The sequence below is a fragment of the Mus caroli genome, unplaced genomic scaffold (genome assembly GCF_978045245.1).
Source record: "Mus caroli unplaced genomic scaffold, Mus_caroli_1 scaffold_15, whole genome shotgun sequence".
NCBI classification, from domain to species: Eukaryota; Metazoa; Chordata; class Mammalia; order Rodentia; family Muridae; genus Mus; species Mus caroli.
Genome location: NW_028227270.1, coordinates 55,997,941 through 56,022,032, shown reverse-complemented (window position 1 = coordinate 56,022,032; position 24,092 = coordinate 55,997,941). Strand labels below are relative to the sequence as shown.

Sequence of the window (24,092 nt, the reverse complement as noted above, 5' to 3'; positions counted from 1 at the left end):
ACGTCCCTGGGGCAGCCAGGGGCCAGTGTCCTGCAAAAGGGGCCAGGCCCACGGGCAGGCGCGACCAGAGGTCAGCTGCCCTGCAGAGGGAGAAAGAGAGAAGGAAAGAGACCTGGCCCACGAGCACACGCAACTAGGTCCAAGTGTCCTGCAAAGGAAGAAACCAGACACACAGGCACGCGCGGCCAGAGACCAGATGTCTTGCAAAGGGAGCGACTCAGCTAGCTTTGGGTACACTGGGCCAGCTCAAAACCGGCTAGCCGGTACGACCCAGGCACGCGAGATAAAGGATTTAGGGGCCAGGGCGGCGCAACCTTCGCCACAAACTCGGTCTCCCGCCCACCGCCGCTGCCTGCCACCAGGGGGCACTCCCCGACCCAAGCAACGGAGTGTCACAGCTCAAATCAGACAGGCCTGCTGCTGGGCTCTTGCACCAGAGTTTTGAAACTGCCAGGTGACTCTGCTGGAGTTGGACATGAACATAATCCAGTACTTGGAGGCAGAATGAGGAAGGAAGATCAAGAGTTCAAGGTCAGTCTCCCCTAAAGAAAACTCATGGCCAACTCTAAGCTACGGTGAGAGGAGGCTAAGATAACTTACTGGGTAAAAGTACTCGCCCTTCAATGTTGTAAGCCTGAGGACCAGAGTTTAATGCCCGGAAATCACTCTACAAAGTTATCCTCTGACCTCCCCACACAGTGCGGGTAGGGTGCGCAAATTTTTAATTAAAAATAAATGTAACACTCCGGTCATTTGCTATGTTAAAGGTATGGGGATGGTCTAAAAGCAAAATAATTGATGTGCTTTCTAGCATCCATTCACAGTTTTCAGTCTATGCTCTTAATCTCAAGGGAACAAGTTAACACACAGGTTGGGATGGAGTTGACCCCACTTTTGTTGAGTATCATATGGTGCTGAGTCTGTAGATCTTTATTTCCTCCCCAAGTTTTCCCAAACTTTCTACAGAAAAGCGCCAATGAAAGTCCCTTGAAAGAAAATGAAAACGGCAAGTTCCCCTAAAAATGGCACATTATTTGTGATCCCCAAAGACCTGCATATTTCTTAACCTTATTCTAGAATCTCAGATGTATCAGACTGAGATCATGATCTCTCTCTCTCTCTCTCTCTCTCTCTCTCTCTCACACACACACACACACACACACACACACATACACACACAGCAGTCAGTATGGGGCAGGGATTCTCTCTATACTTGTACCTGTAGCTCTGGCTGTCCTGGAACTCACTCTGTAGACCAGGCTGGCCTCAAACTCAGAAATCCTCCTGCCTCTGCCTCCCAAATGCTGGGATTAAAGGCGTGCACCACCACGCCCAGCGATACATTCCTTAGTTTTCACGGTAATAAACAATAAGCAAGTCAAGAATATTCTAAATTCACCAAGCAGACCCAGTTTCAATTATATTATTACAAAAATTACAGAAATGCCATTTTAAAGTTTGAGGGTTTTTTTCCTTTCCTTTTCTTTTCTTTTCTTTTCTTTTCATTATTATGTGTGTGTGGCAGTCAGAGGACCACTCTTTGAGGTCCTTTCTCTCCTGCCACCTTGTGAGTTCCAGTGATCAACCTAAAGTCATCAAGGCCTTCATGCAAGCACCCCTACCCGTGGAGATTCCTTCCATGTGTGCCTTAAAACATGTGTACGTGCAACTACTGACGCCTAAGTCAGAAAATTGTTAAGCACTGGGCATTTTTAGAGCAGATGACCCAGCATGAAACAAAGGAGAGTAAGAAAGATTTATGCCTTTTTATAGCTTTTGAACTTTGGGTTACATATTATCTATTCAAAATGGCAAGATTTTGAAAACTAAGCTTGCAGGGTAATGTTTATTCAAAGCTAAATTCGTATTGAGATGTGAAGCACTTCATGAGGCTGCCTGAGGAGGGCCCTCTCCACACACTGAAAGGTGTGCACTCTCTATTCTTTGGAAATTCCAAGATTTTGACTTTTGTTTCCTTGCTTGCTTTGTTTTGGTTATTTTTGTTTTGTTTTTGAGACAGTGTCTCTCTATGTCCCCCTGGCTGTCCTGGAACTTAACATGTAGGTCAGGCTAGCCTTTAACACAGATCAGCCTGGCTTTGCCTCCATGAGTGTTGGAATTAAAGGTGTGCCTCTACACCCAGCCTCAGGATTTAAAAACAAAACAAAACTTTTTTTTACAAACTAAAAGAAGCAGGGTAGCAGGATGTCTCAATGGCTTAAGGCATTTGCTATTAAGCCTAACAACTTGAGTTCAATTCCTGGGATCCACACTGTGGAAGGACAGAATGAATTCCTGAGTCATCCTCTGACCCCACAACACACACAGATTCACACAATCTTTTTTTTTCCCCCGAGACAGGGTTTCTCTGTATAGCCCTGGCTGTCCTGGAACTCACTTTGTAAACCAGGCTGGCCTTGAATTCAGAAATCCGCCTGCCTCTGCCTCCATGAGTGTTGGAATTAAAGGTGTGCCTCTACACCCAGCCTCAGGATTGAGCAAAGCAAGCAAGGAAACAAAAGTCAAAATCTTGGAATTTCCAAAGAATAGAGAGTGCACACCTTTCAGTGTGTGGAGAGGGCCCTCCTCAGGCAGCCTCATGAAGTGCTTCACATCTCAATACGAATTTAGCTTTGAATAAACATTACCCTGCAAGCTTAGTTTTCAAAATCTTGCCATTTTGAATAGATAATATGTAACCCAAGTACTGGAATTAAAGGCGTGTGCCACCCTCACCCGAGTCTTTAGGGCTTGGGGGTATACAGAGAACTCATCTAGATTCTATCTCTAGCAACAACAAAAAGTCCTGGGTTTTGCAAATTTCTGGTTTCTTCAGGCCTGAGAACTGAACCAGTTAACTTGCAACCAACAGTTGCAAGCACTGTCAAGTGAGGGCTCTGCCAGGGAGCCACACCCGGACAGACGTGGACTTAGTAAGAACATCTCGGAATTCGTTCACCATGGGAAAACATATCCCTCTGGGTAGAAAGGAAGCCTTCTTTCCCTGTCAGCCTGTGTGTGCTCAGCTCCCCTGTTCAGTATAGTATATGCAGCAGCAACTCTTCCACTGACTAAGATCTCCCCATACAGACCCAGCCAAAGCTCAGCCACTCACTCTCAATGGACAATGCCTCTGTGCCTCTAGCCAGTTGCTACCTCTAAGTTCTTGCTGTCCCCTCCTTCAGCCCTGCTGTGTGACTTCTGAAGTTTATGACCACTGACTGATAGAAAAAACATTGACTTCCCCGATCTTTTATCTTTTAAACAAGGGGCCCTGAAGCTTCACTGGGTCTATCCAACATGTGGCACATGCATTCCGGCTCTGTGAAAAATTCCAGTTCATATCCCAGTGTCAGCTGGAGATGTAGCTTAGTGAGATGCTGTTTGCCTGAGCAAAACGCCTGAGTTTGAGCCCCAGCACCATAGAAAATTGTCAAGCATGGTGTCCTACACCTGCAATCTCAGCATTTAAGTGGAATCAGGAGGAACAGGAGTTCAAGGACATACTGGGCCACATAAACTTTGAGGTCAGACAAGACCTTGTCTCAGAAACAAACAAGACCTTAGTATTCGGCAAAAGTATAGCCCAGTGCTGCTGCTCTTCAGTAAAGGCCAAGGGCTCCATTACCAACACAGACACACACAGACACACACACACACAAACACACACAAACACTCACACAGAATCTAGCAAGACTATTGTTTCAGGTAGCATGTTTGAGACTTCAACCTGGTTACCAGTCCCCTCCCAACTCTTGTTGAGTGGTACCAATCCCAAGAATAACAACAGTCTTATGTGAAATATCAGAGTCTGCACAAAGTGAACCTGTTCTCTGAGTTCACTCCCTCTTTTGTACCTGCTTGCTGAAAAAGATTTGTTTAGTAACTGACAGCTTTGCAGATCTTCTGATTGAAAATTGACTTTCAGTACAACCAGAGCAAGGGTAAGCGTATTATTAAGCTGCCTTTATCATGATTTTTCAGAAAAGAATGTTTTGTTTTGTTTTGTTCTGTTTTTTTGGTTTTTCGAGACAGGGTTTCTCTGTATAGCCCTGGCTGTCCTGGAACTCACTTTGTAGACCAGGCTGGCCTCGAACTCAGAAATCCGCCTGCCTCTGCCTGCTGAGTCCTGGGATTAAAGGCGTGGGCCACCATGCCCGGCTCAGAAAAGAATGTTAACAACAAAAGTTTTAAAAGCTGGGCATGGTCATAACTGATATAAACATAGACTTATCTGGAAAGAGAATCTCAACAGAGGAGCTGCCTATGGCAGATGGTTCTCAGTTAACAAGAGAGCAGGCTGAGTGACCAATGAGCACCAGCTGGTAAGCAGAGCTCCTCCACGGTCTCTGCTTCAGTTCCTGCCTCCAGGTTCCTGGCCTGGCTTCCCTCAGTGATAAGACTTTGACCTGTAAGTTTTAAGCTAAAATAAACCTTTTTCTCCAAGTTGCTTTTGGTCATGGCACAGCAATAAAAATCTAGCAGTGATGACGCACACCTTCATTCCTGGCACTGGGGAGGCAGAGTCTGGTGGATCCTCGAGTCTGAGGCCACTGACTCAGTCGGACAGAATAGTAGGGCAGGAGGGTGTGGTCAGATTTTACCGCAGGCAGGTCACATGGCCATCAGGCACAACTGTCAGAGCTGACCCAGGGAGAAGTCACAGAAGAGACACTTTAGGGCAGGGCACTTTAGGCAGATGGACGCTCATCTACGGTTATAAGCCAGAAACTTGAACAGCGTCTTATTTTTCTATTTAAGTAATAACTTCGGGGGAGGGGGGAAGATGGATGTCAATATTTACCTCATTTCAAAATAAAGACTTGCCTGAAGGAACATTTTGACCTTCAGACCCTCTTAAACTTTCTTACAGGAAACCACTTTGCCCACAGAATTTTTTATGTTAAAAAATTAGGGGCTGGTGAGATGGCTCAGTGGGTAAAGAGCACCCGACTGCTCTTCTGAAGGTCCAGAGTTCAAATCCCAGCAACCACATGGTGGCTCACAACCATCTGTAATGAGATCTGACTCCCTCTTCTGGTGTGTCTGAAGACAGCTACAGTGTACTTACATATAATAAATAAATAAATAAATAAATAAATAAATAAAAAATTAGGTTAAACATGGGTGTGCAAAATAAGCGTGCAAATCAAGTATGTACTGGTAAATGTGGAAGAAAAGTAATTTTAAGCAATTCTTTGCCATACATGTAAATTTCACTATTGAAGACTAAACCCGAGTTACATATTAATAAGGCGGATGCGCATATTAATAAGGCGGATGTGCTTCTTTACATTCACGTGAATAAACTGTTGGCGAGGGTGATACTGGTGAACACCTTTAAACCTGGGTCTGCAAAGAGAGTTCCAGAACAGAGCTTAACACAGAGAAACCCTGTCTTCAAACAAACAGAAAAGGATTTGGGGGCAAATAATCTGATATTACAGGACACAAAGCATCTGAAAGAGTTCTTCGGAGTTCACTAACATTTTGATTTTATAGTCACTGGTGCTAAGAACACATGCTATTTTACATAAATATGTAGTATAAACGGCGTAAGTTTTAGGTGTCAATTCTGTCCCACTGCAAGTTCAGAACCAAAGGGTGCAGTGAAGCCACACAGGCAGCAACACAAGCAAAGACTACAATATTCACTCGCTGCACATTTTAGAAACGTTTTACTATTAGCCAACCCCCACATTCAGTCACCAGCTCTATATGAGTTTGCACCCACAGAATAGAAAGCTGAGCCTTTCTTTATCAGAAGCAAGGTCTTAATTATACTTTATCTCCTATGTTTAAAGTCTCTCAAAACAACAATTTGGACAAGTCACAATTCTAGTCCATTCTGATAATTTTCCTTTAGAAAAATTCAGAGTGATTTAAAAAACACTATTACAGTAGTACTGTGGTGTTTTTCTTCTGTGGCGCACATAGATTAATACATCAGCATTATATTTTTTAAAATGGAAACTGGAACAAAAGACTTGAAGATAGTTAACAAAAGAAACTAAATGGCCTGTAGCTCATGAAAAAGAAGTATGCAAAGTCAGAGTAATGCAGATTAAATCACAGGGAAGCAGCAGGGTCCGTCTGCTAGAATGGCTAAGATTAGAAAGACTACGTCTGCTTGTTGGGAAAGAAAGAGCCATGAGCATATGCCTATACTCCTAAGAACCACAAAATAATATTAATGTCCACTAACACAGAAAAGTGGCAAAGTGGAAGCCTGACCCTCCTGCAAACAAGACTTGAAGTAATAAAGGCCTCCAAGAAAAACTGCAGGCAGGGAAAGAACACATGCAGACCTAAAGCTGACTGACTATGGCCATGTCCCATAAGTCATACACTAATGAGGCTCATTATTCTGTGGAATTTTAAGAAGCCCCTTATCCAACAATGTCCTTGGGACTTTCCAAACACCTGCCTAAATTGCAAAGAACACAGTGTTTCTTAACTTAACTTGATACTGGCAACTGACCTTGGATTCACTTACTCCTCAGGGCACAGCACACCACACACACACACACACACACACACACACACACACACCTTAGAAGACCTTAAAAGAACATCCTTTGTTTTTCCTAGACTGGCTTAGTTTTACTTCATTCCTCCAAGTCCCTTTTGCCAGAAGGACAGTTCAATTCTGTGCCTTTCTGAGTCACTAGGGTAGAGAAACCTCAACTGAAGAACTGTCCCAATCAGACTGGCCTGTGATGTTTGAGACATTTTTTTTAAAAATTGCTAATAAATGTGGAAGAGTCAGCCCACTGTGGGTGGTGCCATCCCTTATCTGTATAAAAAGGTTAGCTGGGCAAGCCCCTCCATGAAGCAAGTCTGAGTCTCCCCCCCTCCACCCCCCACCCCCTGCCTCTCTGTTTCAGTTCCTATTTCAGCTCTTGCCCTAGGTCGTCCTAGATGTGACCTGTAAGTGAAATAAACCCTTTGCTCCCCAAGTTTCTTTTAGTCAGTGGTGTTACCATAGCAACAGAGAGGCAAACATAACACTCTCGAACCTAACCTCACCCCTCCTACTCCTAACAAAAAGGGAGACACAGAAAAGAAGCCGCTATACATTAGAACCCCATATGCTAGTGTGTGTGTGTGTGGGGGGGGGGGGGCAGGTGGAAACTGCCCGTGAGTCAAGAAATAGACGCCCAACATTGACCCTGGCTTCTTCACCCACCTGCAGGCTCAGCTATACACATGTGCACACACAGAAATACACAAAACCCCAACAAAAATGGTTGGCAATTTCTTCCAAGTTAACTTTCCCTCCAAGACAACACCTAGAAGCAACCAGTAACAACTAGAGACCATCAGTCAATGAGCAGACTCCCCAGTGGAACACCAACCAAAGAGAGCAAGTGCATGATGCTCAGACCAACACCTGCATCTCTGACCTCAAGCAGAGAAGTTCACACTTCAGGATTCTGTACACAAAAGTTCAAGTTGAGGCAAAACTGGCCCAGACACAAATTGACTTGTTCATGGAGTGGGTATGAGACAAGAAACCCCACGGAAAGAAGGTTCAGAGCAGTGGTTCATACACTTGATAAACTCAAACTACACATTTGATTGTATATAAGCTGTACTTTATAATTTAAGGAGCCAGAGCTGAATAGGTAGCTGAAGAAAGCATCTCAGGTGCTGGAGAGACAGTGCAGCAGTTAAGAGCTGTACTGCTCTTGAAGAGGAACTGAGTTTGTTCCCAGCACCCACCTCAGGTGGGACATGACCACTTGTAATCCCAGGTCCAGGGGATCTAATGTCCTTTCCTGGCCTCCAAGGGTACCCACATGAATATGGGAATACCAAACACACACACACACAAACTTAAAAATTAAATTGAAAAAAATAAAAGAATCTTGACTTCTTTGGACTTGAAACACAATGAATGGTAATCTTAACATAATTACCTTAAGATCATAAATAATTATATTGCAACCTAGAACTAGAAAAGAAAATAAGCTTGGGCCCAGCAGTGGTGAGGCAGAGGCAGGCAGATTTCTGAGTTTGAGGCCAGCCTGGTCTACAGAGTTCCAGGACAGCCAGGGCTACACAGAGAGACCCTGTCTCAAAGAAGAAAAAAAGAAGATAAGGAAGAAGAAGAAGGAGAAGAAGAGGAAGAGGAGGAGGAGGGGGAGGAAGAAGAGGAGGAAGAGGAGGAAGAAGAGGATGATGATGATAATGAGCTTGGGACGCAGGAATTCAGAGACTGGCTGGCTCCCCAGAACTGCCTAACACTGGTGTGGGATATAAATCTGTAATCCCAGCACTGTGGACAGCAGCGGTAGGATGATCAGAAGGTTAGGGTTATCCTCAGCTGAAGTCCAAAGCTAGCCTAGGCTACAGAGACCCTGATAACAAAGATTCACCAGAAAACATGGGAATTTAAGGTATTTCAAATAGCATTTTTATCTGCCAGATGTGGTGGTGGTGTATACCCTTAATCCCAGGACTTGGGAGGCAGGGGCAGGTGGATCTCTCTTGAGTTTGAGATCATTCTGGTTCCAGGACAGCCAGAGCTACAAAATAGAGACCTGTCTCAAAATAAAGTAACAAAAATAATATTTTTTACCTATTTTCAGTCAAAACTGTTTGCTCAAAATAGTAGTAGTAGTACTAGTAAAATTTAAAAAGTAGGAACTGCGGTGCTGAGGTCTCACAAAGGAAAGAGTACAGAAGCCAACTGTTCTCTGGGCAGTGGTGGGTAGGGACTTAGCCAGGACTGGTTCATGCTTCATGCCGACTGCTTCTAAATTATGTTTTCTTAGGAGGACTATCTGTTCCTTCCTGACATGCTAACCACATTTATTTATCTATCTATTTACTATTTAAAAGGTAAAGTAGATTAAGAATAAGGAGACAGAGTGGCTCTGCTGATGACATACCATATGGCTCCATCTATACTAGCTTGGCTCCTCAGAGCTCCACTTCTGAAACTGTCCAACACGGCCCTCTGCAGAGATGGTGTCTGTGCGTACTCTGCTTCTTGGCAGCTCTCATGCATGGCAGCAGGCTTATAGGCAATAGGTCTCTCAGTTCTAACTTATAACTGCTGAGAAGTGAGAGACCCACAGCCTCCCTGGTCAGCAAAGCAAATACTAGGAGATAGGCTTCCCTCCACTGTGGATGCCTGAGTGGCCTGGGTCTTGACTTCCCAGCACTAAGCCTCTTAGCCTTAGACATACTCTATGTCTTAGGATTTCCATTGCTACGAAGAGACACCATGACCAAGGCAACTCATAAAATAAAACAAACACAAACACAAGAAAACCATTTAACTGGGGCTGTCTTAGTTTCAGAGGTTCAGTCCACCATTACCAAGCACGGCAGGAAGCATGGCCGTGTGCTGGCAGACACGGTGCTGGAGGAGCAAGTTCTACACCTTGATCCAAAAGCAGCAGAAGTAAACTAATTTTCAGGCAGCCAGGAGGAGCATGGACGTAGCTTGAGTTTATATGAGACCTCAAAGCCCTCCCCCACAGTGACACGCGTCCTTCAACAAGGCCACACCTCCTAATAATGCCACTCCCTAGGAGCCAAGCATCCTGACACGTGAACCGATGGGGGCCAGACTTATTCGAAACCACCTGGCACACACACACCAGGCACTCATCGTCACCAGTTAAATCACCTGAAGGAAAGACAAGCTAAGCAGAACAAAGGGAAACCCTAACAGAGTCCGTCCTACCTAAGCACTAGACTCTAGGCGTCCAGCAGTCATCCCCACCTCACCACAGGGAGTGTCACAATCTTGGCAGGAATGGAAATAGTCTAGAGACCTTGTGCCCCTCCCTTTGGCTATCAGACTATATACTCCAAGAGATTGGGATTTCCTCAGAAATTCCAAGTTGAGAGAAAGGGAAACACTGAAGTCTGGTAACAGCCAGGAGCAACCTTCTGATAACCAAACTGCCTTTTGGGAAACTCTGGAGCCTAGCCAATGATGGGTAGGGCCATACCTCAGCCAGTCTTGCCTAGTTAGAGCATACCTTGTCTTACTATGTAGCCCTGGCTGACTTAGTAGAAGTTGGTACATAGACCAGGCTGGCCTGGAACTCACATAGATACACCTGCTTCTGTCTCCCGGGTGCTGGAACTAAAGATGTGCACAGCTATGGCAAGCTCCGACGCCTATTTAAACCTAAATTCCCCACCAGAACCCTACAACTTGGGATGGGCACTGGATCTCTTTATTCATTCCTCTTCTCAATGTGGCCACATTAAATAAATTCATGCCTCATTTGACTGGCCTACTAAGAACAGGTGGCCAAGGCTGATTTCTCTGGGCTGCCCCAGACCCTGAACCTAACAAATAAAGTGACAGCAGAGAGCATCAAGAGAGACAATGTCATTTGGCTGTGGCATCTGGGTAATTCCAAGCTCTGACCCCACAGAACCAGTCTACGCAGTTAGAACTGACTCAGGGGTGGGACATGTGCAGAAACATCGAGGACTGAGGAAAAGCCTCTCTGTTCCAGTCTCTCCCTTCCCAGCACTGAGTAAAGGCATGCATCACCTTGGCAGGGCTAAGGATAGAATGCAAGGCTTTGTGCGTGCTGGGCAAGCATTACTGACTGCCACTGCCCTCAGCTCATTTCTCATTATTGCAGCTCAGCATGACTTCTGTGAATGCCTGGTGGGAAGTAATTAAGCAGCTCAGGGAACTGAATTCCACACCAAACTGCCTATTTTGGATGAGATGGTGTGCAAGATTTTATTTGTTTAAGAGGACAAGGTGGGTTAGGAGCAACAAAATCCATAAAAGTGAGCTTCGCCCCCCCCCCACACACACACAAGCTCTGCTGCCCAGCAGAGTGAAAACAGAAGGGAGCCGGTGGGGTGCCCACCAATAGCCCTGTATTCATCAATCTGGATGCCTGCTCTGCCAGGCATCCACACCTTTACTTACAGGTCACTTAATTACAGCTGATTTCCCTGTAGTGTCATTTAGCTCCCTGCCACAGCCTCTGTGCTCTCTGTGCTGCACAGGCCTGGCATCAGCTCCACGGGAAGTTGGAAGCCAAGGTCTCTTAAGACAAGCTGTGCATGCTTTGATTTTTTTTTTTTTTTTTGAGGGCAAAAAGCTCTTGTTGTGGGCAGTGGTGGCGCACGCCTTTAATCCCAGCACTTGGGAGGCAGAGGCAGGCAGATCAGAGTTCCAGGTCAGCCTGGGCTACACAAAGAAACCCGATCTCAAGCAAACAAACGTTCTCTATATATTTCTCAAGCTGTTATGACAATATGGGGGTAGCCCACCTGAAACACCTTGACACCTGAGTTGTGATACCCAGCAATGCCCGAGTGACATCAGAAAATATCAGGCCTCAGGGTTTATGGTATGACATAACACAGGGATCAACAACAAATAAGTGTAATTAATTTTTAAAAGAGCAAACATGAAAATTTTATGTATATGGTACTGGGATTGAACCTAGAGCCTTGTGCATGCTAAGCAAGTGCTCTACCACTGAGCCCTCCACGGCCCTCTTTGTTCAGATACCAAGTTGTTGAGGCTCCGTAACTTGCCACCTTTGTCCCCACTGTTGCTCCCAAACTTGTCTCTGAAAAAGGCAAATATTTCTAAATGACTAGGGATGATTTTATCTTTTTCAATGGTTCTCGAGGCAGTACCATCAAGTGTGACTAGAACGCTGACACACATTAGTGTGTTAAGAACCCAGAATAGTAACTACACCCTTAGTTCAGGGACCGGGTTTAAAGGGCTAGGTAAGATGAGAGGAACTAACTAGTCCACTAAATTCCAATGTTGCCAACCAATATTCAGTAGGCTAAGGAAAGGAACATCTCTAACTCTGGATCCCAGGAAAAAGATTCAGCTTTGTTCAATTACACATCTGACAGGGTGAGCAGTAACAAGTTTGTTTTCCCTGTACTAAAAAAGAATGAGCCGGGCAGTGGTGGTGCACACCTTTAATCCCAGCACTTGGGAGGCAGAGGCAGGCAGATTTCTGAGTTCAAGGCCAGCCTGGTCTACAGAGTGAGTTCCAGGACAGCCAGGGCTACACAGAGAAACCCTGTCTCGAAAAACCAAAAAAAGAATTCTTCTGAAGAAACAAGGTACAGTGCAAGGCTTTGGTCAGTAAGAGACTGCAACCAAAAGGTTCCAGTCGAAGGCTTTGGGTAATTACTAAATCGCATCCTGTAACCCATGACTTCCCTCCTTGCTAGCTATATGACTTCATACAAGGCTATCACACACAGCCCATCAAAGTCCTGAGCGGTTAAACATGGGGGGGGGGGCGGTGTCTATCTTACAGTAGTCTCAAGAATTCCTAACAGTTGTTACCTAGCTTGTTAGAAAACAGACTTAGAGTTGGCTTCAGACCCTCAGACACGCTCCATTTAGTTGAGAACAATGAGTTCCTGGAAATGGAACTTGACTCTGAATCCGCTGAGTCTCCATGGAGATCCATTCCTGGCATTGCACCTTGGCAATGGTTTGATTCTTCCAGTCTTAACACATTCACCACAGTCAGGATCTGCCTGCCTGTCGGCCTTCTGGATGCTCCTCACACAACTGCCAACAGAACCCTAAAGCCACACAAGTCCTTATTGCCTACAGGTCTTGACCTTGACTCTTTAGGCACCTCACCTCGCAGAAGACTTCATGAGTCTCAGACCTGATGCTTTCATTAATCACAGCTGATTCTTCAGCCTGGCTCACCAGCATTAATTGTTCCAAAAGCCAAATGTTTCACTTCAGAGGCTCTGGTTTCTTGTTAATGACAGCTGATTCTTCAGCCCCAGATGACTAGAATCTGCAGATTGGTCGTCCCCCCCCCCTTCCCTCCTTCCCCTGGATGCACTGTTGTGTAACAGTTTCCTCCCATACTGAAACATCAGATCCTGCAGGGAAGCTTTTAAAAACAGGAAGCTAAAAGGTCGGCAGATGGTGACGCTCTCGCCTTTAATACCAGCACTCTGAAGGCAGAGGCAGGCAGATCTCTGAATTCAAAGCCAGACTTGCCTATATAGAGCGAGTTCCAGAGAAACCTTGTCTCAAAACAATGATAACAACAAACAAATAACCTAGGAAGTCCCTGAAACTGATCATATTCACTAGGCCCCTCTCTGCAAGAATAAAGAAAGGCTGAAGAGTCCCTCTCAGACAAAATGAAGCCAAACTGCAAAGATTCTCATACAAACAAAGCTGCTAAGACTGAAACCAGATAAGCGGTCTGGCAGAAGAAACTAGCTGAGGTGCCTGAAAGAGATTTGGCCAACTGAGGCACCTGGAAAGGACATTCTCCAACCTATTTCAGCTGCTGGCAGGCTGTGCTTATGTGTTCCAGGTTGCCATATTCATAAGTTCACTCACAATGGGGTGGGCAGCACCCCATTGGCGATACAGCATCTTCCAGTCATTTCTGCTCAAGGGCTTGGGCCCTCATATCATTCGAAGTAGGAGTTCTTAAAACTTCAATTAAAAAATTTTAAGAGCCGGGCAGTGGTGGCGCACACCTTTAATCCCAGCACTTGGGAGGCAGAGGCATGCGGATTTCTGAGTTTGAGGCCAGCCTGGTCTACAAAGTGAGTTCCAGGACAGCCAGGGATATACAGAGAAACCCTGTCTCGAAAAAAAAAAAAAATATATATATATATATATATATATATATGCCTGCAACCCCTGGACATCTTCATTTTGGAAACTATCAAAATGTATTAATTAAGGAAAAATTCTTGGGGAAATACATCTGAAATCCCAGCACCCAGATAGAGGCAGAAGGATCAGAAGTTCAAGAACATCCTTGACTATCTAGTAAAATCGTAGCTAGCCTGGCCACTTGAAACCTGCCTCAAAAATTAAATGAATGAAGTGCTCAAATAAACAAATAAAGTCAGTTCCTGCTCTACAGAGAAAATAAGAAAAGTCCGTATTCTGCTGCCAAGGCTGATAGCCTGAGTTTGATCCCCCAAGACCCTCACAGTAGGATATAACTGTCCCCTGCATGTGTGCAGGTGCTCAATCTAAATAAAAGTAATATAACTGGGTGTGGTGGCAAACACCTTTAATCCCAGCACTCAGGAATAAGAGGCAGGCAGATCTGTGAATATGAGACTAGCCTGGTCTACAAAGCAGATTCCAAGCCAGCCGGTCTCAAAAAAAACTTTTTAATTAGGAAGGAAGAAAGGAAGGGAGGAAGGAAAGGAGAAGGGAAGGGAGGAAGGAAGGAAACTCTAAAAATCTCAGTTCAAACTTTAGGTATCCCATCATCCCAAGGCATCCACTGCCAAGTGTCCTCCCTTTGCAGGCAGCAAAGGCAGCACCAGCCACACCTTTCCCAGCTCTCTTCCTGAGACTGTTGCAGTTCTCCCTGCAGCCAAGGCAAGGATGCAACTTTGTATCCAATGTATCCAAATGTGTCTTGACTGAATTTGTGCTTTAGGCCTTTTCCGAGTCCAAAAAAAAAAAAAAGAAAAAAAAAATAAATAAAACAAGAACACATTACCTTTATAAACTAAGCATTGCTGATATTTTAATACCAAAAGGGGAAGAAACGCACGTTAGGATGTTTCAGTCTCATGTGTGAGGCACTTCCAACAAGCTACTTATTATTTCAACAATTAATTCCAAATGCAGTTTGAGAACATCTTTCATAGAGTTAAGAACATAATTTTAAATTACATTAGACATCCTTGTCAAAGCATTTCTCCCTCAGCACCCTAAAAGAATGTGAAAGCTGGGGTGCTTTTCAGTTCAGCTTACACACCTAATGTAGCTACTGAAATATTTAGCAACTAAATATTCGGTGGCTTCTACCACAAGCAACTTGGGGTAGAGAGGGGCTTATTTCATCTTTCATTTCCAGGTAATAGTCTATCACCAAGGGAACTCAAGCAGGAACCTGGTGGTGGGATCTGAAGCCACACAGTTGAGTCCTTGTTACCTGTCTTCACTAGGATGGCTAATTTTCTGCTCCATGTTCTGTGATAAGGGAGACTTCTACATCTATCATTAACCCAGAAGTCCCACAGTCATGCCCACGGGCAAATCTGATAAAAGACATTCCTCAATTAAGATTCCCTATTTCCAGATGACTCTTGTTTGTGTCCAAACAGAACAAAGGTAAAACATAGAATTAAAAAACAAAACAAAACAAACATAAAACATCACACAGAGAGACACACAAAGATACACCATTAAAATGGATCCTTTCCGACAAACACTGGGGAAAGTAACTGAAATCATGCAGGAACTGTCAAATGACACTTCAAACATAAAACTATCTCAAACTGATACTTTAAAGAGAACAGCCACGTGGTTAAGTCCTCGTTAGCTGTCTTCTCTGAGATGACTAAAAATCTACTGTTCTCCCTGTTTAGAGATAGGGACACAATATTATAAATCTTCCAGTCCTCTGCCCCCTCCCTCAGGAATAAATTCTTGGTACAATTTCTTGCTCATAGCAATTGTGTGATAAATCCTTACTGAATAGATATTTTAATTAATTCCATAGAATAATTCATACAGAAGAACAAAACTCAGAGAATGATTCAGCAGAGATGGTCCTAAAATAGAGAGCTTTGCAGAATTCGAAATTCGTAAACGATGCTAAAGCATTATGGATTGGGTATAAAGAGATCAATGTTGTAAACTGCACAGCAGAGCTGAGAGTAATTTCACTTTCAAATGAGAACCTGAAGGAACAACAAATTCCAGTGACATCAGGAACAAGATGTTTTGCTTTTGTGAAAAGCAGGCTGCCAACAGAATTTTAATGGGATAAAAGTGAACTAACCTGGGAAGTCATGGAGTCATGTGTGATGCTGGTCTAGAATTAATTCCAGCACAGCTTTCCTCTGCTTTCCAGACAGAGGGACTAAATCTTCTGACTGGTGAACAATGCACCCTCTAAGGGGAACTGCTCCTCTGGCGTATAAATGATGCTGAGAACTAGGAAGAACTGGACAGTCCTAGAGCAAGGCTCAGTGCTCAAGATCACCTGCTGCCCTTGCAGAGACCCATGTTCCATTCCCAGCATCCACGTGGTGGCTCACAACCATCTGTAACTCCAACTGAGAGGATCTGATGGCCTTTCTCAGGCTATCGAATACATAAGAGTGCACTTCCATGCAGGCAAAACACTTATACACACACAAAGAGAGAGAGAGAGAGAGAGAGAGAGAGAGAGAGAGAGAGAGAGAGAGAGAGAGAGAGAGAGAATAATTATTGAAACATGGTTGGGACCACTGGCTCCCTTATTTGAATAACTTGAAAATCAAAATAAATTAGAATACTTTTTAAAAAAGTGACTAAGACTGTAGTTTTTCGATAGAGCTTGTCAATCATACAAGAGGCCCTGGGTCCCATCCCTAGCACCCAGCTTGATTTCCTGTCTGAATCCAAAACAGAACATAAGAGCCCTTCCCAGAGACCCAATTGAGACTAGCATTTCATGAAATTTCCCTTGTGCTTCACGGAATAAAAAAATTATATAAACCTGCCAGGTAGGCACAGAAATGTCTAGAAAACAGAAAGAACTATTATTTTAAAGATCCTCTCTCAAAACAAACTAAAAAGAATAACTCTTATATCAGTTAATTGTAAATATTATTTCAGAAAGCACCATTTTAAAAGGTACTTCAATTTTAAAAGACAAATTTGGTACTACCGAAACATTCATCATTTAGCATTCGTAACAAAACTACCCGGAAATCACATTTGGTATAACGGGTATACAGAGATAAACTCCTCTTTTCACAGGAAGGGCAGTTTCAGCTTCAGTTGTGAAGAAGGTGATCTAGAGTCAGAGCTGCTGTCACCTCAAACCAAAGCAAAGACAAGCAGAAATAGACACAGCCCAGACTCACAGCTCAGATTAGATTTTACTATTTAAAAGTATCAGAGAGAACCATAAAGGAGTCAAGGACCTGACTACCATTGATGGAGCAATATTCTTGAAAAGTTGCTTTAAAGGGGGGCGGGGCATAAAACCTCTACAAAACAGGGCCCAAATGAGTTGTACGTATCACACGTCAAGAGCCTTGACTTTATGGGCCAGCAAGATGGCATAACTTGTAGAAACTTGCCACCAAGCCCAAAAAACTGAGTTCAATAGCTGGGACACACATTGTGAAACAAACAAACAAACAAAAAAAATTCTCCAGCATCTATGCTTGTTCATATACACACACACACAGACACACACACACACACACTCTCTCTCTCTCTCTCTCTCTCTCTCTCTCTCTCTCACACACACACACACACATACAAACATACACACTAAATAAATGTAAGTTTAAAATCTTTAGAATATATATATTCTACTTTGGGAAGGTTAAAATTAGCTTTTAAGATTTTTATTTATTTATTTATTTATTTATTTATTTATTTATTTATTATATATGTAAGTACACTGTAGCTGTCTTCAGACACTCCAGAGGAGGGCGCCAGATCTCGTTACGGATGGTTGTGAGCCACCATGCGGACCTTCGGAAGAGCAGTCGGGTGCTCTTACCCACTGAGCCATCTCACCAGCCCCAGCTTTTAAGATTTATTTCTAATTTTTAATTACGTATGTGTCTATGTGTGCATATCAAATGTGTACAGGTTCTAAACGAAGCCAAGAGGGCACTGAATTCGCCTAGAGCTGAAGTTATAAGAAGCTGAAAGCTAGGGATGGAAAGATGGCTCAGCCAGCAGTTGAGAGCACTGACTGCTCTTCTGAAGGTCCTGAGTTCAAATCCTGACAACTACAAGGTGGCTCATAACCATCCATAATGAGATCTGACACCCTCTTCTGGTGTGTCTGAAGACAGCTACAGTGTACTCACATATAGTAAATAAATAAATAAATAAATAAATAAATAAATAAATCTTAGATAGAAAATATAAGGACAGTATATAGTCCTAACTGCTAAGCCATCTCTCCTGCCTTGTTTTTATAATCAACTCTATTTTTTGGAAACATTTTTCTACAATAACTCTGCATAATATTGAAGCCAGGTCATCTAAAAACAAAACAAACAAACAAAAACCAATAGACACCATAGGGGCTTGAGAGCACTTAGTGCTCCTGGTAGAGGACTCGGGTTCCATTCCCAGCACCCCACAACATTTCGTATCCAGATCCTCGTGGTCCAGGGGATCTGACACCTACTTCTGGCCTCAGCAGGCACAAGACACACATGCAGGCAAAACACTCATGCACATAAAAAGTAATTTAAAACAAACCAAACAAAAAAACTAATTTAAAAACAAACAGCCAGGCAGTGGTGGCGCACGCCTTTAATCCCAGCACTTGGGAGGCAGAGGCAGCCATATCTCTAAGTTTGAGGCCAGCCGGTTTACAGAGTGAGTTCTAGGACAGCTGGGACTACACAGAGAAACCTTGTCTCGAAAAACCAAACCAAACAACCAACCAACCAAACAAACAAACAAAACAAAAACCAAACAAACAAAACACCAACCAGAAGCTAAATGACCAAGTTTGGAAGCTTTAAACATGAGATTTTTAAAAACCATGTTAGAAGACTGGTTAGCTCCTACAGACTCCAATTCTCTATGTCTCGTACACTTTCTTCACCTTTTGATCCTGCTTATGCAACTGGTAAAGGTGCCTTCCAGGTGACAAATGGCTTTGAGATGTTCACATAAACAGTATGTCCAGTTCTTTGCTCCCAAAATAAAAAAAAAAAAAAAATCCAATAAAAAGCATCTTAGAGGACTGACTTAGGTGAAAATATTCTGTAGCTATGGTAAAATACTGTTTACTGAAGTGAACTTCCCCAAACATTAATTTTTAAATCTTAGCCAAAATAATAAAAGACCGGTCGTGGGTTGTCCTGCTGTTGTTTGTATTCTGATGTTAATTCTGCTTCCTCATGAGAGGTTACCCCAGAAGAGAAGTCCATCGAATACTCAGTTGATCCCATGTGAACCTTCCTCTCAGGAGGTTTGAGAGTGGGGGCAGAAGAAGAGAGAAGAGGCAAGAGAGGAGGAGAGAGGACAGAAGAAGAGGAGGAAGCCTCCATGGACCTGAACCACATGGCCAGGAGAAACAGTAAGTAGCAAAGGGTCTTATAGCTGGGGAATAAGTGAGTGTAGTGTCTAGATCTGCCCAATCTAAGCATATAGCTTATATTTATAATTGGATTGTGTGTGTTTTTATATGGGTTTATCGGGATTGGAAATTATAGCAACTAAGTACATCTTTAATTCCAGCACTTGGGAGGCAGAGGCAAGTGGAATTCTGTGAGTCTGCTGAAAACAGCCTGGTCCACTTAGTAATAAGCTCCAGGCCAATCAGGGCTACATAGGAATACCCTACCTCAAACAAATAAATATAAAAATAAAGACATTAATTTGGGGCTGGGAAGATAGCTAAGCAGATAAACCTCAGAAGTGGTCTACGAGAGTCTCCCACGTAGGAGATAACAGGCTCACACATACCCAGGGCATGTGCACTCACACACAGATAAATGGAAAGGGAAAAATTTAGTTCGTAATAATTTTTAAAAATGTATTTCCAGCTTTGACCCTTGCACATAACATGTCTCTGCTACGGATAAAGTAATGGAAGGGCCTCTGTTGTCCATGTCTGTTGTTGTAAGGCCCCCACTTCACCTCTGTAAACAACCCCAGATCAAACCATTGAGTGGCTATCTGTGGAATACTAAGTCTACTGAGATATGCTAAGACACAATCATGCTTGCCATTAACAATTGTGAAAAAATGGTCACTGGCTCAGTATCTTGTTTTGCTTTCTAAAACCTTCTACCTGTGGTTCCCAAGTGAAGTGAAGCCTCAGCATTGAGACATGACTAAACTAACAACCTATAAGCACTCCAGGATAACAGCTCCAATGCGAAATCGGAGCTTTGGTGTACTGGTGCTCTTTGAAGTCTTTAAAGGGCACTCGGTGTCTCTGAAGGCTGGCCTCAGAGCTGACTCTGACACATCCTGTGCCAGCAGTGTAGCAGCTGAGAGCTGTCAGCACAGCAGCACTCACTGCCTCAGTGCTGAGGCACGGAGAGGGGACTGTGCATCTCAGCTGAGAGGAGCCTTCACGCAGAATGACCTCCACCCCACTGCTGTCACCTGGTGCCACCCCACCATTGTTACCTGGGTAACCCTGGAGCCTCAATCCAGGCATTTGGAGACCAGGCCATGCATGCCCCTTTATTTCATCTTTGACACACTGGAGAATCGGGGCTCCAGAAGGTTGTGAACAATCAGTCCAAGTGACTGGCAGAGACCAAGTAAGGGTTCCTCCTGAGTACTTCAGCCTGAGACCTCGCTCTTCAAAACCTGCCCCGCAGATTTCAAGCACAGCACTCGATTGCCATCCCCTATCTCTCACCCTCACCTTCCAAGTTCTGTTTTCTCAACACAAAAACAAATACAGGAGAACAGAGATGTCCTGGTCCCGGGTCTTTATTTCTAGCACCTGAGCATAGTATTCAATGGGTACTGTTGAATAAATGACGTGTCCGAAAGTTGGGCCCGTGCTTGTGGTCAATTTGGGAAACAGCACACATGGAGGACGACCTGCATACTGTATCTGTGTTGTGTATTTGTCCAAATCCACTAGTTTCTCAGTTCTAAATTCAATTTGCAGGTGCTGTTCACCAAGAGACCGTCACCACATGCCTGCTTCCCTAGGGGGCGCGGGATGAGCTGGCAAACGTGAAACCTGCCACGTAATTTTTGTACAACTATGAAGCAGTTGTATCTGTTGGAAAAAGGAAAAGTTGGGCAGTCACAGCTTTATTAAACAGAGACCATCCATTTGCCCAAATCTCTAATCTCCAGCATTTGATGGCATCCTCGTGGGAAAGTGAAGGGTCATATTATCTCTAGATAACCACTTGAAATTATTTAAAACACACACATGGCTGGGAAGATGGATACATCAGTAAAGGTGCTTGCTGCCAAGCCTGACCGCCTGAATTCAAACCCTAGGACTCACACAGTGGAAGGGAAAAAATAATTCCTGCAAGTTGTCCTCTGACTGGCATACGTCCACCCACTCCCAAACAAACAAACACATACGGGGGACGGGGGGGGGGAGAGAGAGAGAGAGAGAGAGAGAGAATTAACATAATTTAAAATGTTAAAAATTGCACACCCACAAAGCACCTTTCCTATAACTCACAATCAGAATTTTTCCAGAACTGTTATCAGCATGCACCAGTGCCGTCTACCTACATCCTAGGAATTCTCAGTGTGGTTTTGGCTCAGCTCTCTCCAATATCATTTATAAACACAGAACATAGCCGATGACCGCTGGCTGGTGATTCCCTGGCTTTAGGGCTGGTCCTGCACCACTTCCTCCTCACCTACTTGCCTGGCCACTATAAAGCCATAAAAGAAATAACATTTGAGGCTTAACTTCCTTGCCTATGTTGTGTGTGATGGAACTGCCAGAGCTAGAAGATGCATTAGAGCTAGGAAGCAGAGAAATCAAGACGGGTTCACAGGATGCAACAAAGGTAAGAGTGCACAAGCACATTGCAGGCGCAAAGACAAACGGACATGTCGAGGAGATTCTCCTCCGCTACAACAGGAGCAATGGAAATGGATTTACTTTGTCCTCTGTGTTCTGTGTCACAGTATTTCCTCTTCTATCCAGAAAAATACACTCCCACAGGGCAAACAATGAATATGCAAGAGGATTTTACATAGTAAGCATTCAATAAACACTTCTTGAATTAATGAATAAACATCCCAAGCCAATGACATCTGCTGTGAATTTTAAAGGTCCTAGAGAGAGGAGAGGGGTGCTGCTTTGGTTGCTCTCATTTGTTTGAGGAGCCTGTGCTGCCCACAAGATGCCCAGTGCTTGGAAACGACTAGACTAGCATGACCCCAACTAGAGATTCTTCCGTAAGTTATTATGATATATACTAAACCATGGTAGATCCTAGGAAACTTAAAAGGAGGGAGAATAAAGAAACTTAAAACAGGGGCTTCGGATGTAGCTCTGTCAGTAGAGCCCTTGCCTAGTAGAAGGCTCTTGGCTTAATCGCCAGAACTGTGTAAACCAGGCCTGTAATCACAGCACTACGGTGGTGAAGGCATGAGGATCACAAGTTCAAAGTCATACTTGGCTACCTATCAATTTCAAGGTATACTGACCTCCATGAGTAAAGACTCTGTCTCTAAAAACAAGCATAAAAAAATAAAAACAAAGTCTTTAGTCAGCCAATAGTAACTATTTACTAATTTTCTTCAATAATTAGAAACTTAAAAGATAAAATACTGAAATAAATCAAACGTTCTGTATCAACTCTGAGACGATCAGATTTGCAGCTGTGTTGAATTGCTTAAAAATGTCCCCAGTCAGCCAGCTGGGCGGTAGTGGTGCACGCCTTTAATCCCAGCACTTGGGAGGCAGTGGCAGGCGGTTTCTGAGTTCAAAGCCAGCCTGGTCTACAGAGTGAGTTCCAGGACAGCCAGGGCTACAGAGAAACCCTGTCTCGGGAAAAAAAAAAAAGGGGGGGGGTGGAGGGAAAGAAAGAAGAGAATCAAAGCGGAGAAAAGACAAGACTAAAGTAAGGAACCTCTACATGCTCGTTTAAGGAAGGCTCTATTTTAATTATTTGATAATTGAAAAAAGCTTTGGAACTCTGGCACCAAAGAGTTCATAGGAAGATAAAATTCCTTTGTCCTTTGATTTTTCTCACTGATTTCCCCCAATTCCGAGTCTTACAGTCTTCAACACACTAAAAACTCAAGTCCTCTTTTCTCCCTGGTTCCTTAACTAACTGAAGCAGCCTCTGGCATTTTTAGTATCTCAGGGCATTTGGTGCACAGTTCACAGTCTTTAGATTTGGTTTTCATGGTACATCAGAAATACAGTTCAATTTTAAAACAAAACAAAAAACAGTAACAACAAAGCACGCTGAGTGGACTGGGGTGGGAATTCTACCCCTATTGAGTAGGTCTGCTTCTGATAGGAGTAAACCCCAAAGAAATGAGGCTAGTCATAATTATAGTTAGTCAAGAACAAGAGTGATCATGCAAACATCTACAATGGACAAGCAGCGCACAGTCAAAAGACCCTGGTGTTGGCAGAAATTCATTTATATGTTTAACAGGCTGCTATAAAAATATCAAGGGTTGCCAGGCTGTGGTGGTGCACGCCTTTAATCCCGGGCGGATTTCTGAGTTCCAGGACAGCCAGGGCTACACAGAGAAACCCTGTCTCAGAAAACAAAAACACAAACAAAAAACAAACAAAAAAACAAACAAACAAATCAAGGATTGCTGGGTGTTTGTTGGTGGCACAAACCTTTAATCCCAGCACTCAGGAGGCAGAGACAGACACATCTCTGTGAGCTGAAGGCCAGCCTGGTCTAGTTCCAGGATACCCAGGGCTACACAGAGAAACCCTGTTGAAAAATATTTTTTACAAAAGGGTCTTTGGGGTAAAAGAGTTTGGGGACTAGAGCTGGAGCTCAGCGCTTGCCTGGGATGCATGCAAAGCTTGGGTTAGTCCCCAGCATCACATGACACCAGGCACAATGATTCGTGTTCATGACCCCAGCACTCAGGTGGAAGCAAAAGGCTTAGCCATTCAAAGTCATCCTCAGCTACACAGTAAGTTTTAGGAAAGCCTTAGGGGCAGAGCAGGCAAAACAGACAGCATGCCTTAATATTTCCAAACCATGTCTTACTACAAAAGTCTTCCTGCTCAGGAACAAGCGTTAGTAAAGATGACGTAGAAATGACTGGCACCTCAAAGATAGGAAAGCTGACAGTGAAAGCACCCTAGCGAGATGTGAGAATATGGAGTTATCACACATGGCAACAAGCTATGCATCCAAAGGAGACGAAAGCCTGTCCCTGCAAAGGCCTGCACATGAATGAATGTGCACAGTGGCAATATGCACACAAGTCCAAAAGTCCACTGTGTAATGCTGACCCAACATTTTCACTTCTAAAATTCACTTACAGAGTCACACATGTATGAAGAAGTACGAAGACTCCACCCACAGTTGCTTCTGCAGCCATTTGCCATAGAACCTAACATATTCCCAAATCCCAACTTACGACTGCTAAGGAGATCAGGACTTGGCCATACAACAGGACAGCACTGGGCAGTGAAACA

The 24,092-nt window shown here is 43.8% G+C and overlaps 1 protein-coding gene and 1 long non-coding RNA gene across 10 annotated transcripts in view; one reads left to right on the top strand and one right to left on the bottom strand.

Annotated features, from left to right (window-relative positions):
* Positions 1 to 24,092, bottom strand: part of Cdc14b (cell division cycle 14B) — an 85,808-nt gene that overhangs the window by 58,448 nt on the left and 3,268 nt on the right. The window lies entirely within an intron of this gene.
* LOC147000923 (uncharacterized) lies at positions 16 to 22,103 on the top strand. Its single transcript, XR_015045415.1, has 3 exons — positions 16 to 531; positions 18,869 to 19,040; positions 20,598 to 22,103. It is a non-coding gene; the product is annotated as an uncharacterized LOC147000923 (long non-coding RNA).